This window comes from Topomyia yanbarensis, chromosome 2 (assembly GCF_030247195.1).
Source record: "Topomyia yanbarensis strain Yona2022 chromosome 2, ASM3024719v1, whole genome shotgun sequence".
NCBI classification, from domain to species: domain Eukaryota; kingdom Metazoa; phylum Arthropoda; class Insecta; order Diptera; family Culicidae; genus Topomyia; species Topomyia yanbarensis.
The window spans coordinates 31198800-31213556 of record NC_080671.1 but is presented as its reverse complement, the minus strand read 5'-3'; the positions used below and the strand labels follow the sequence as shown (position 1 = coordinate 31213556).

The 14757-nt window shown below is 36.4% G+C and overlaps 1 protein-coding gene across 1 annotated transcript in view; it reads left to right on the top strand.

Annotated features, from left to right (window-relative positions):
• LOC131682042 (beta-1,4-glucuronyltransferase 1) overlaps nucleotides 1-14757 on the top strand; it is a 130589-nt gene that overhangs the window by 36610 nt on the left and 79222 nt on the right. The window lies entirely within an intron of this gene.

Sequence of the window (14757 nt, the reverse complement as noted above, 5' to 3'; positions counted from 1 at the left end):
TAACAAAATATAATTTTTTCAGCGTTTCAAAAAATTGAATTCATTAAAAATTATTGGTTGCCAAAAAATGGAGAAAAAGGTCATTTTAAAAACGCTGCGGGTAAGACCGACACCCCAAAGGGGCAAGAGCGACCCCCTTTTGAACTTTCTTTTTGTCCAAATTTTTCCGTTAAAAATGTATTGTGTATGTGTGAAAAAGTGCAATTATGTGTATATGAGTATGTGTGATGCAAACGCATACTTTCTGTAGTTTCATCGCGTAGCAAGAGGAAGAGCATTCGAATGCGTGGTGTTATGAATAAATAATGTTTAACGCATGGTTTATATTATGGTACGGGTTTTCTCAAGTAATTCTTTCGAGCTTTATTGCCACTTGTATAGCCATTCTAACGAGGAAGAGCTGTTCTGCAAGCAGATTATATACGCTGTTACTAGGACTCATTCACTTAGAAGTGACGCACGCTTCGTAGTAAGCTATCCGGTTCGTGTTGTGATTTTTCGGAACATTGTTGATCAACAATCCGACGGCCAATGAAATTTTTTCATCAATATCATTTCAAAATCTCATATTAGATTATACTTTTCGTTTCTTTTTGTAATATTATTATGAATCACGTTCAATTAATTTTTAATTTTTTTGGTCGACTTGAGACAATACTGATAAATAAATGCAAAAAACATAGTTTCCGTGTATTTCAATTATTAACATGACGTAATTATAGTATAATTGAACACAACAAATATACCCAGTCGTTTGTATTGAATCAAAAACGAACCCAATTATCTAAACACCGTGTCGGTCTTACCCCACCCAAAAACTGTCGGTCTTACCCCAACAGCGCCCATTTTTGTTGAATGCTCAATTAACAGTATTGAAGTACTCAAACTTATCTTCAATACATACAAATAACGATATGGAGAGTAGAATAGAATGTGTGACAAAAAACTGGTCATTTTCAAAGCTTTTGTGTTATTAAAACCTTAAAATGTATCAACTAAAAATAACATCCAAAAGCGCATCAACTTTGCTTTCGCTTGTTTTGTTTATTTTGTTGACGTTTATGAACCCATATGGCATCGATATGTATCGAAATGCCAAAAATAATCGTACTAATAATATCCTGTCATTATTGTATGATTTAAAATTTGATATCAGGGAAAAGTCGTGGGGTGTCGGGCTTACCCAGGGTGTCGGGCTTCCCCCCAGTTCCCCTATCTAATTTATTTCAGGCTAATTTGAAGCAAATAGTGAACTTGGAAACTTCCGGTCAAATGAGTCCGTTTAAACAACATTTGAAGATTTTTTTCGAATGGTATTAGAAAATTAGAAAAATATGGTTAAATAGAGTTTTCTGATACAAGACCTAACCCGTCTACGTGTTTTATTACTAAATCAGTACACATGCGGTAGCTTCCCGAGCAAATTGACTGCCCCAAGTTAATGCTTTCATGGTGCTCTCGATGTTTTCCTTTGCTTCTAGCACTATCAGGCCATCACGGTGAACCCTAGCATTTCTGCTGGTTGTTGATTTGGAGATACTAGATGCAGGTTTTGCAGTTGTCATTATTGCCGGAACAGCTGCCGCTGGTTTGTGGTTCAGATTATGGTATGATGTTTTGCAGTTTGTTGTATTTGCCGTATGTGCATGGTTTCCGTACTTGTTCTCTTGATATGTGAAAAGTGTGTGTTGTGATTTTTTTTCACCTGCAGCAACCTGCATTAGAGAAACGCGTGAATACGTTAAGCCAAAAGAAGCTTTGTTTAGCTTGCATTTTTCACATCTCGCAGTTTATACGGTAGCTCGTGAGCAGAAAATAAACAAGAGACCTGGTACACATACACAGGGGATTCGATTCGTAGTCTCACCAGGAATGTCTGCTCAAAATTCGAACAAAATTCGATAAGTTTAGCTACTGGACCAACGTGTTTGAAGTTTGTAGGGGAATTTTTGACAATGGACATGGAGGAAACACACTAGCTTGCAGTTTTACCGCTAAGTGGCACTGTATGTACCAGATTATCACTACAGATCAAAAATAGAAAGACAAATTGAATTGTGTACAACTTTGCCGGAGACTGCAAACCAATTAAACTCCCTTGGGAGAAGCTATTAAACGTTTAATGAAGTGCTGTCTGAGTCAGTTTTAAATTAAGCGTAACAACGCTTGGTGATGTATCAGTAATCAATTACTACGAACCTGCTATCTGCATCATACGTTAGGCAAAATATGTAGATTACGGTTGAAATAAGGTATCGCAAAAATAGACTCGGCTGTCTCACTATTGCTGATCAATACAAGAGTTTTATTACTACCTGATGTTTCGGCCTTTGGTGATATTCTTTGTGAAGGGAAATAAAGTCTTTTGTTTTCGTAAAATGGTCGCCTTTTGACGGTATTTATTAATCAGACTCCGTACTATCGAACACGACCAGTTGACGAAAAATAATAGCTTTCCTCGATGAAGAGCCGAAACGTAGAGAAATAGTAACACCCTTGTTTTGATCATTAAAACTGACACAGTTTGGATGAATTTTAGCATGTAATATGAGTCATGTTCTGGAAAGAAAATTAGAGGGCGCCAACACAGACTATTTTTTTGAACCGTTAGTGACAGCGCCCTCTATACTTTGAAAGGTGAAACGAAAATTTTTTAGAAAATATATGACTCATATTATTTACTAAAATTTTTCCAAACGTATTCAACAATTTTTTCGGCAAGAAATACAATTCTTGGGAATCCACTACTGATTCACCACCATACGCCGTTAAGCCTCATGTAAAACTTTCTCGTGTTAATACAGAGCTGAATTGGTGCTTTGAGGCGTTATTTCAGTTAATTCACCTAATACTTTCCAGTTTTACAACAGGAAATAGTTAATAGTTTTTCTTTGGAACATAAATCAGTTTTTCTGTTTTAATTGGATTACCAAGTTATTAAACAACCTAATTATGGCTAAAATTTTCTAAAGTTCAGTTACAATTCTTTGTATCATTGTGAATAATTTAAAACAAAAATCACGTCTTAATTAGATTTACCCATTCATACATATAAAAGAACCAATTCTGTTTTATACTTGACCGGAGAGAACACTAATTTTAATCAGTGGGCGAGAGCATGCAGGCATAGTTCACTTAAGCTGAACGCAAAAAAAACTGTGCTGCAGAAACTCAATAGGTTGTATATGTGAGCAACCGAAAATATGAAGGTTCCTACAGAAGTAGTTGACTTTAGAAAGATCTCTTATCAGTATATTTGTATTTTTATATTTTTCAAAATAATAGATCAACGACTTGCACGGCAGATCCCGGCTGTCCAAAATAGCACGAATATGGACATAGCTCGGTCTCTTAAGGAATTTTCTAACCAACAACATGCTCGATGTTTTGGTAACCCTTGCGACACACGCATAGTTTACTATCAGTGATCTCCATATGAAAGAGATGTACATAGTGCTTATAGCCACTGAACGAAGATGGTCCTGGTACATCTACGAAAATCCTTTTTCATGGGCGTGTATTCTATGCAAAACGTGTAATCTGGATCTTAGAAAAACATATGTAAAAGAATTAATATATTTCGCACGCGGCTAAAGTACACTGTTATAAACTTAGTTCGCGATTGAAACTCGACAAGTCACAAAATATCTAATGACCAATTCATCACTTCGCACCATCTCAGAAATGGAACTTGATTTCGGGCAATACGCAAACAATGATATTGCATTCATTACACGTTGATGATGTAAGTATTTGCGGAAGAAACAGTAGCTCCTATACTCAGTTACTGAGAGTGTAGTTATTTGATAAACCTATGTAAGTTTCCCTGGTCTACCCTGATGTATTCTTTTCAAATGCATTTATCGTCGAACTATCCATCAGGTACTTACATGCGAAACTTCAGCGATTATTCTATCCACTATTAGAAGCCGAAGCTGAGCTGGACCACACTTCATTGAAAACCAACTCGATTTCCTTCTTGGATTATTCGATACGCGCAAGAATGCAAAAAATATTCAAAGAAACCTTGCATTGGTTATTGCAAATCTGTAGCTCTGTGACAGAAACCGCGCTGCAATTCGCCACTTGTATTCATGAGTTGGCAAGATATTTATCAATGTCATTCAGGTAGAAATTGTTAAGAAGTTAAGCCTAAACAAGAGCCTTGTGGAAAACTCTTGTAGCCGCTTCAAGAAGTGGCCGTATCGTTACGAGAAAAGGTAATGTTTATCTGAGATAACATTTGTAACAGAATCGTATCTTATCGGCGAAGATAAGGGAAACCATTTGCTCTTTAGAGGGTTTGCTAGTTAAATTTTTGTTGAAAGCAGTGCAGTCTAGGTGTAGTAGAATGCAATCGGCCGATACGAATTGTGATCGAAAGCTGGTTATCCTGGTTTATGAATTACAGTCAGTATTACTTGTCTCCAGTCTCGTAGATCAATGTACTCTACAGAAACAAGTTGTATAAATTTAATTATCGACTCTTTGCTGGAGCGAACAGATTCTTCAAATAATTGAGTTTGATTCGTTGTGATCCAAGATTATTATTTTTGCATGACACTGATGTACCTTTCATCGTTAAATGTGTATTAAATGCTATAACTTAGCAATTAGAAAATTACAGCTCACACATCTATTTAAAGAAAATAACCTAGTATTAAAATGGAGATAATTTTGGCCCAAAAATCTCCTATTTTTAATAATTTATCTGCTCCATGATGCAAACCATACATATTTTGCAGTTTTTCTTATGTGAAAAAATTTCAGAAATCGAACGGAACCAATTTTTTTGACATTAACTCTACAAATCACATTTTTTTCATTAAATGTCCTAATGCTTCAACTTTCCCTATTTTTACAGGAGTTAATATGTGCGATTTTATGATAAAAATGTGAAATCGAGACTATAAGTCAGATAATTAGAAGTTTCTGAATTTTACCGGTAACGAATCTATTTTTATGCCATTTGAAATCACTTTTTATCTCACGGCTATCTTCGCTGTCATATGTCACTAGTCTTCCAAGATCAGGCATAGCATTTATCGCTCATATGAGTAAATGCGTCCAGGTGATTTGCTACTGCGGCAATAAAAACTCACATTTTCACACTAAAAGTTATTGGGACTCACACAACTTATCCGGATAAATACAACGTGTTATTTCTCCGTATAAATAAAACCGCAGGAGAATGAGCGAATGAGTATATCACGGTATCCTTTTTGCGCTCGCTGCCTTGCTGTCACTATTCACACGAAAAAACAAGTTTATCGGACTTCATTGTCGCCTCTTTTTGAAATTGAATGTATATTTTGACGCTTTTATTGATTTCCACGAAATTAAAATATTATCACCTTCTCCGGTAAGAAGGATAAAATAAAATAAATTTTATCCGGAAAATGATTTCGCTATTTGTGTAGACGGAGAATTTTGCGACTCATCTTATCTCGGAAAAGTTGGACATCGGATAAGCATATTCTCGCGTGAGTGAGAGAGACAATGCCTGTCCAAGAAATATGAACTCTTCGACAACCTCTTACCGTGTTCATTTTTATCTCCGAACCAACATCGTGCTGACGACCTGGTTCTCTTTCAACTACTATTTATTTTATTTTACCAAAGTTTATACTCCACTTATTTAGTTTTGGGTGGTTCCAATTTTATCAAGATCATAAAAATTAACACCTTGTATTCATTCTAGATACCTTCAGTGTAGAAAGACAAACTGCAGAAAAGTCTGCTGAAGATATCTAAGCTCTATCTGTCATACTTTTAATTTAACAAAAAAAAAATTGAAGAAATGAAAGGTTAGGCTTTTGACGCTTTGTTGATATAAACTAGTGTTGTATATAACGAAGAAAATATTCTCAAGCTATTTGTGAAGACGAAGAATTGTGCGCATAATCTTATCCGTAATAGGTGGACATTGATTAACCCTCTTCTCGTGTGAGTTAGTGAGAATTACGATGCCTGACTGAAACGCAAACAATTCCCTCGTACGAGGTTTGAAAGCATGATTGAAAGTGTATTTTGAAACTAATCAACTATGTCACTAATTGTAATTGATGGTAATTATTTTTATCGAAGACCGCACTCTTTCCTAAATTTGCACAGAAGCACGATTTTAAAACACGTAGTTTTTCAGAACAAACTTCAATTTTATTCAATCAGGTACAAACAACGATCGAAACATTCCTCCAGTACTTCAACCCACTCACAACCTGCTATCCGTCAGCAGCTTCGCCCACCGTTCAGCCTCCTTGGTGAGAATCTGTTCCTTCTGTCCCTTACTCAGACCGGGCTGCGAAATAAGCTCCTTCACGTTACGAATAGCCTTCAACAGGTGCGGTTTCTCCTTCAACTGTTCCAATTCCGGAGCTTTCTCTTCCGGAAGGGCAGGCAGTCCATCCAATTCCAGCTTTTCGACGTGTGTCAACAATGCTAGCAAAATGTTAACGATGTTGGTTTCGATTTCGGTGTGAATGTCCGCCTGGACATTGACTCCCACCGAGACGATGTCTCCGACGTTGTTGTCACTGATCGAAATTGGATCACAGCAGGCGGCTCCCAGCAGGACGATCAGGGCGAGCGCAATGGTACACTTCATTGTGGTGAGTTTGGGCACTTTTTGGAAAAAAGTTCACGGTTGGGAAGTAAGTGGTTCAGTTGGCTATTGATTAATGTATGATTATTAGAATTGAAATTGAACGGTTTATAAGGCGAAACGCGTATTGATAAGAACTATCAGTTTATCACCAAATAATGAGTTGACAGCATAAGACAATTGACTTCCGTTGAACAATCAGTAAGCAGAAGGTATCTCTTAGATAAGGCCAATCGAATGAATCATTTGAAGGTGATTTTTGGTACCTTTAATCAGTAGCAGTTGAATCTGGTTACGAAATGTGTGTCGAGTTTCTAGCAGTTTTTTTTTCGGAGAACAATGTTTTGCAATGTTATGATGATTTCCCTCAAAACCTTTTTATTGCATGCTAGCAAACGAGTTATCCAACAAGTACAGCGCCCTGTGGAAGATTAACATTTTATTAATATAGTGCTCAAATTTCACAATTATCTTGATGAGCATATTTGAGTCTATTGAGATCTTGGTGTATCATTAAAAAATGCAGAAAGTTTCACTTGAATCGATTTACGTTTAGTGCTACAATGAAGCCAAGAGTACTGCGGAGTACGCCAATTGAGTTTTATACTCAAGAAAATCAATCGGTATGTATTACGAAAATATTTAAAACTTAAACTGTTTATGATACAGTATAATGAGTTTGAAAATTTGGTGGCACGTTCAGAGAAAGAGCTGCCAGCATCTCTTGGAATAAAATAACATTTCGTTAAAGGATAAAAAGAAATTCCAGGTGCTCAATACAAAACTGGCAAAATCATTGAAAGTCAGTACGAACCTGTTTTCTACGAGAATTTCGGGTTACGTTCCCACAAATTCTAAATAAATGAAAGAATGAAAAACAATCGGTAACGAGAATCCCTTATGTTACTGAAGGAGTTTGACAGGCGATGCTATCACACGGTTTTGTTTGTCGATGAGAAATTTTTCTCAGACGAGCATTCCCACAATCCTCAACATGATCACCAGCTTCTGTCAAAAGGTACTTCTAACCGTATAAATGTGTCTAGATTACACAATCCAGCTTCGGTGGTGGTTTGGACATGAATTACGGCTACTGCTAAAACCCTCGTTACGAGAATGGTATAACAACTAACCAGTACCAGACCATCTTATTATTTTTATTTATTTAAGCTTTAACCTCAAGGGTCATTCGCATTTTTAAAAGAATATGCATTTCAAAGATACGATTCAATTTACAATTCATGAAAGATAAAAAACCGAATATTATTGCTGTCGTCTATCCTGGACGCACTGGTTTTCGCTCCTTGTGTTAATTTTCTCTCTCGGTTGTGAGCGATGGTCTGGTTTACTCCCTGCTGCTTGTTGATCGTTTCGTATGTTTCCTCTCGTGATCATGTTTGCGTTAACGGCGTCGACGCTAGAGCAGCTTTGATTTTCGCTGTTAGATGTTATCTCAATATCCCCTCGGGGTGTTGATATATCCGCTCACTGTTTGAGTAGAGGTTCTAAATCCCTCCGGGGGTTGGAAGTTTTATTCCTGCTGTTGTAGCACCTGCAGATCGTTCAGAATCACTCCGGGGGTGCAGAATGCTCTGTTTTAATTGTTCTGTGTCGTTGTTTTCCTTACCCCTAACCTTACCACTTCCCCAATCCTTCCCATCAGGAAAATGATGAAAAGACGATTCTTGGCAAGGCACAAATCTCCGATCAACATGGGGAACGTGCCATTTGAGCCAGACGCTACTGATTCCTGATTCCTGGTATAGCCGTCTTGTTTTTTGTTTATTATTTCCTTAGGTATGTTAGCTATTGCTTTGGGAATACATTATTTGTCCGGCATTTGTTTTTTGGCTGGCAGTCTGTGGCGTATCAGGAGATGTCTAAGGTTGTTTTGTTAATTTTGGTTGTAGTTAATGCATTTTCTTTATTTTTTGGCGCATGGTTTACTGTAGTGTAACGACTGCTTACAGAACTGGTACGTGGACGATTGTCTAGGGTATGTGCATAGGGTTGTTTGAATGTGGTTAACACCTTGGGATGATCTGCTATAGAAATCAAGTAAGAAGGTATAACTTGGATTAGCCGCATTCCCACCACTCGAACACCGTCGAGAATACCAGGGAAAAAGTTTTTAAAGTGCCATTTGTGACGGATTCCACTTTTTCATACTTCGACATGAATCTTTCAATATAATCCGTGAGCGGTGTTAAATCGTGTAGGCAAATTTCCGTCAGATCATTGCCCATACACACGAGGATTTTATTTTTGACGTTTTCATTGTCGACGTCCTGTCTAGACCTTCTATTTCTTGGCGGTTTTCAGATTCCTGAGATTCGGAAAGTTAAAAAATTAATTTCCTGGAAATTATTGCGATTCACTTAACACAGCTGCTTATGTTGTTGTACAACATTGTAATACGTCGCAGAGCATTCGATGTTTTTTTTTGTCAAATCAATACAAAGCACCTTCTTTAGTCATCTTCTTCTTTTGTGGCACAGACCTGTTGGTCCATATTTATTTTAGTCATCTTGTATATTGAATGAAGTTATGCAGTTCCTTCACGGTACTACGTGCGATTATTTCCATAAAATGAAAAATTTCACAGTAGGAACAATACCTCTCTGAATTAAGACTGAATAGAAAACAAGTTACCAATTAGGTTTTACACCAACCCCACGAAATTACGTTTGACAATATTCGGTGGTTTGTTTACATGGGAGTTACGTGAGTTCGAATGTAAAAGATGAGCACCCGTTGCACTCGCACTTACGCAACTGACGAAGTAAACAAACCACCGAGAGTTGTCAAACATGAACTCCATTCACCATGAGTTCATTCTTGTCGTCATCTTGTAGTATTCAATGCACGTACTGTATTCATGCAGCGCTTATTGTATATGATGGCGATCTTTGAATGTACGTGGCGTTCTTGAAATGGGTCATTGGATGTGCTGTAGGGCTTTCACCTTCCGTCGCCAGAGCTAACAAAGTTTACATATATGAATGAACCTAAGGTATCTATACATAAACAGTGCTGGAAAAAGGAGCAAAATATATGATAATGGGAGCTTCACGCTCTTTGGCCATTACGCCCGTATGTATGTCTCTTTCTAAATCCGAAGCGGATCATACTAAGTGAGCTTCTTTATTAGCTCAGTAGTTCATGAAGATATATACCAGCTGAAGACTGCTCTTTACGAAGCAACAACGAGGTAAATGTATTTCAGGTTGCAGATATCTGTGAAGTAACACAACTCAGCATAAATAATTTTGGCAAAGATGATTTTCCTAATGTACTCCTTTCATTCGTACATTTAATCTTAATCACCAATTTTCTAACATTTTCTTGCATAGTTAGTAATGAGTTACTAAAAGATGTTTCCAATTTTTTCACAAAATTAAACCATGTAAATTGATGTTATGCCCTCGCTTCGCGACTGGTAGCACGGTGTGAAGCACTGCCCATCATTTTCATGCAGTTGGATAATGGGGAACTATTCGTCATATTGTTGACCCGTGTATTGTTTAACGATTAACGTGCTTTACACACTGACAGCACGGCCAATATCTGAACCAAGAGAGATACTCTTCAGGCATCAGAATATTCTCCCCTCCGATGCCCATGTCTCTCATTTAGATGACATAAGGCATGCGTCCACAGCAGCGTGAATTCATACTTCTCGTTCATTTGAGGTTTCACAATTCAAGCCCTGTAAATAATTGTAGAAAGCTCATCTAGTTTCAATTTCGCTTTGTTGCTACAGATGACATTTGTGCTTTTTTATGCTCAAACATTGTCTTACACGATTGAAGGCAGAGAGTTAACGCCATCAAAAATTGGCCTCCGATCAGCATTCGCATTGAACGATTGCAATGCTGCTCTGCATCCGAAAGAGAATGTCAGAAAAGGGTAATGTCAGAAAAATAGCCACGAGGTTGATAAGACTACTCGATGGCATTTAAATTGTATGATGGCAATTCTAACAGCTAAACGGAACTGGAAAATTGACCAATCATAGCTAACAACAAATGATCGACAGGAATCGGATAAATTTCAAAAATTTACAAATGGGAAATAAATAGCAAATCTTCTCCGCAAACGGGAAACAAGAGCTATGATGACAGGATCTCTTTTCTTCTATTTGTTGGAAGTGAGTGATGGTGAAATGATCGTGTTCACCCATATTTATACATTCGAGATACTTTGGTATTTTTATTATTAAACTATTGAATTCTTAAATTTCCAAATTTATGTTTTTGAATTTGTTTATAAAATACGGCACAAGTTGTTGGCTAAAGATCGCGCGACTTACAGTTGCTCGTGAAGACCTTTTAATGCGGCGCGCGAATATTTCATTTCTCTCCTACTGCGTTTTGAGAGCCGTGCATTTCTCTCTCGCGCTTGTATACTTTCGTGCCATAATCGTGATCTCTACCTTGACGTTCGCTATCAGGGTCCCGCAAACTCCGTTCCTGGTAAAAGCTTCCTCATCGATCGTACTGGTTGGTGATTTTGAGGTACTAGATGCAACTTTTTCGGTTGTCATTATTACCTTAACAGTAGCCACAAATATGGCAACCGTTTATTGTTTAGGCAATTGTGTTGGGGATCGCGTTTTGGAATTTTTTGCTATAGATGCACTTTGCTCGGCGGTTTCTGAGCAAGCTGTCCGTAATGTGCATGACTCGTACTAATCTGTCCTTGATATGTTCAAAAATTTCCCCATATAATGGAACTATAGTATTGTTTTTTATACTGCAGGGTCAAGTAAGAATAAAAGGGTCGGTCTACTCGCACTGTCATCGAAAGAACACCATTTGAAAAATTTGGATTCCACTATGTTGATCTTTATCAACACTGGATAAGTGATATGGTCGAATTGCGTAAAGGTGACTTCCGAAAATCTACACTCTTAGAGAAAAACGAAAATTACATTTGACGTATACAAGGTAGCGACATCTATTTCTGTCTGATAAAAAGATTTTACATCCCAAGTAGCAAATCGCAACTAGTTTTAATCGTCTAAGTCCGAACTATGTTGCAACGAGAAAACAATAAAGTTATTTTTGTTGCACTGGTTGAACATAGATTACATCAAGGTTATTTAATAACATCTTTTGTCACCAAACAGTCATTTATGTTGCCAGCTATAACATGTTCATTAATGTTCCGAACTGATTGCTGATGCTGCAGAGTTTGTTGAAATTTAGTTACGATTTTAATTTTGTGATATATATTTTGACAATTGCACATTTGTCCAACACCAAAATTCTCACTGAAAACGTTTCAGTTTACAAACTCATATTCGTGTTATACGTATGTATCCGTCACATACCATCATTTCGCCTTTCAGCACAAACTCACATGTATTAATAAAATGCTTTCGCAACATTGTATCAACAAATTCACAACTAATGCTTTGCAAAACGAAAAATAAGTTGTATTTTTGATTGCACTTGACATTATAGAGGCATTGAATTGTACGGTGGCGCCAACTATAATATGTTCGGTGTTTTGGAAAAATATAAACAAACAGCATGTATGTTATTGCTGAATTTAAACGAAACGATTAAATCCTTTCCACACAGATTATATAATTAATACATTAGAAAATAATTTTGGAACTAAGAACAAGATGGGTGGTATTAGTAGTATGGATTTGAAACAAATCATTTACTTAGAGTACCTTCCGAAAACAAAATAACGTGATCTTAGGAGTTATACTATTTAGCAAATTCCTTGTTTAATATGTGAAGCGTCTGAAAATACTACTCCATGATATGTCAATTTTGAAAATATTTTTTTTGTAATTGTTTTGCTGAATGACATTTTGTCTATGAATGCAAAAATTTCTTGATAACGCCACCCGGCAAGGGACCGTCAACAAACCATGTAGATCAAATTCCTGCATTTTTAGACCCACTCGACATTCGCAGACTTGAGTAGGCTTTTTCCAACAAACAGTATTTAAAAATGTTCCACTAAAACATTTTTTCCAATTCGTGAGGCGGTATAATGGGTATTTTGTTGCATTTAATTTACAATTGAGATTATTTACCAAATGAATTGGTGTAGTATCCTTATTTTTTTTATTGCAGCCTTCATGAAGAAAAATCTACGCTTGAACTACGTTCTCGAATTTTGATATTTTACATTAAACAATTACTTTTTAGACAAGGCTAATTTTTGGTTAAATGGGTATGAAAAACAAACAAAACGCTGTTGTCGGTATGATGAGTGGCCTGAAGATATCCTAGAAACTCCGTGGCACCCTATAAATTTTGTCTTTTTCTTCAAAAACTATGTAGAGAGAGCTGCTTTTTTTTCAAATATTGCCGTACAACGTGTTGTGACCACCGAGAGAATTTGAGGGGACCGAGAAAAAATAAAATCACTTCGAATACTTTCCAATAACAACTTTAATTTTCGTGTTCGTTTTGTTTGTAAGGGTAAGAAGAGATACAACTAATAAAGCGCGGGAAGCACAAGGTACTTCTATATGAAGGTATACACAGTATCAATAAGGTGTAATATACAAGGGGTGGCATATAGTAGGGTGAATAAATAACACAACGATTTATTGAAACCAAGTTCGAAGATGAATCATATTGAAAAAGAGCAATGTCGATTGATCACATGTCAACTCAGTCGTCAAATAATCCAAAATAAAAATAAAACGTTGAAAGCACCCTTTATCGATAAATGTATTGCTAAGGAAAAAAATATTGCCAATTTCAGTTCCTATAATCATTGAGTCGTTATTCCAATCCATCCATTCGCAAGTATAAATACATTTGATTTGCCGTTGGTTTAAAATAGCTCCTATTATAGTGGAAATAGTTTATTTTTATTGTCTTGTAATAATATTTCCCTGTGCTTCGCATAGGAGTATAACCCAATAGTTCAACTATTGATATTAATGCTACTACTGCGGCAACAGAAAGATTTCGTTGAAATCATACATGTCACATGTTTACATTTTTCCGATACACCGAACATGTTATAGTTGGCGCCACCGTACAGTTCGACGCCTGTATAATATGAAGTATAGCGCATGAAGTGTCATCAGTGAATTTTCGCAACGTAATGCAAACGAAAATACAACTTAATTATTATTTGGCTGAACTTAAGTTATGAATTGGTCAATTCAGTGTTGCGAATGCCTTTCATAAATACGTGTGAGTTTGAGATTCAAGGTATAACGATGACATGTGCCTGATACGTGCATATGACATGAATACGACTAGATCGTTTTCAGCAAAAATAGTGTAGTACAGGGTCATATTAAGGAAAGGTATATTTGCATGTAAACTGAAAATTGTTCGATGAAGACAAAACGTATGCTGGAATAATAGTTGTTTACAAATAAAAATATTTGCTCATTGATATAAATTTGTTCGAAAAGCGCATTGTTTCGTATTCACCAAAATCACATCCTAAATTTGGCCCTGTATGGCTTGAAAACCATATTGCTTATGATTCATTTTCTATTGCATTGGAAATAAAACCTCAACCGGCTCGCGAACATTTATAAAAGTCTACCGTTAAAGACAGTTATGTTCCTGATTTATGGTTATTTTGTGTTTTATTGAATAACATTGGATTTATAATATGATTCGGTTTTCCCCTTGAAAAATTGTTTTTAAATACTATTTATAATATGGTTTCACCAAGAGCGCGTGAAATAATAAGAAGTGGAATAAAATATCACTCGATAGACTCTGATGCGCAGTAAAATTTGATGCTTCTTTGGCAATTTTTGATATGCTTTCTTCATTCGCTAACTGTTCATATTTAAATAATCAACATGTATTTTGACTTGTTCTTCATTTTCATTTCCACTGGTAACATAATCTTAACTAGTTGCATGAAAATATGTTACTTTTCAGTTGCGATTGACAGACCAGGTGAACGACAAAAAGGTATCATTAAGTAATCTTGTTGCGATCTACATTCAACATATTGACAACAATATGATTTCATTTTGCTATTCTCAAATCGTTATTGCAGCGAAACGGGAACTAGTTTTTACAGTTCTGCTCAATCATAATTATGTTGAAAATCGGCCTAAAACTGCGCTTTTTGGGTCGCGCAGGAAGTTAGATGTCAGTTGCAACAGCACCTATTTTTTGTTACCAGCAGGTTATGAAATA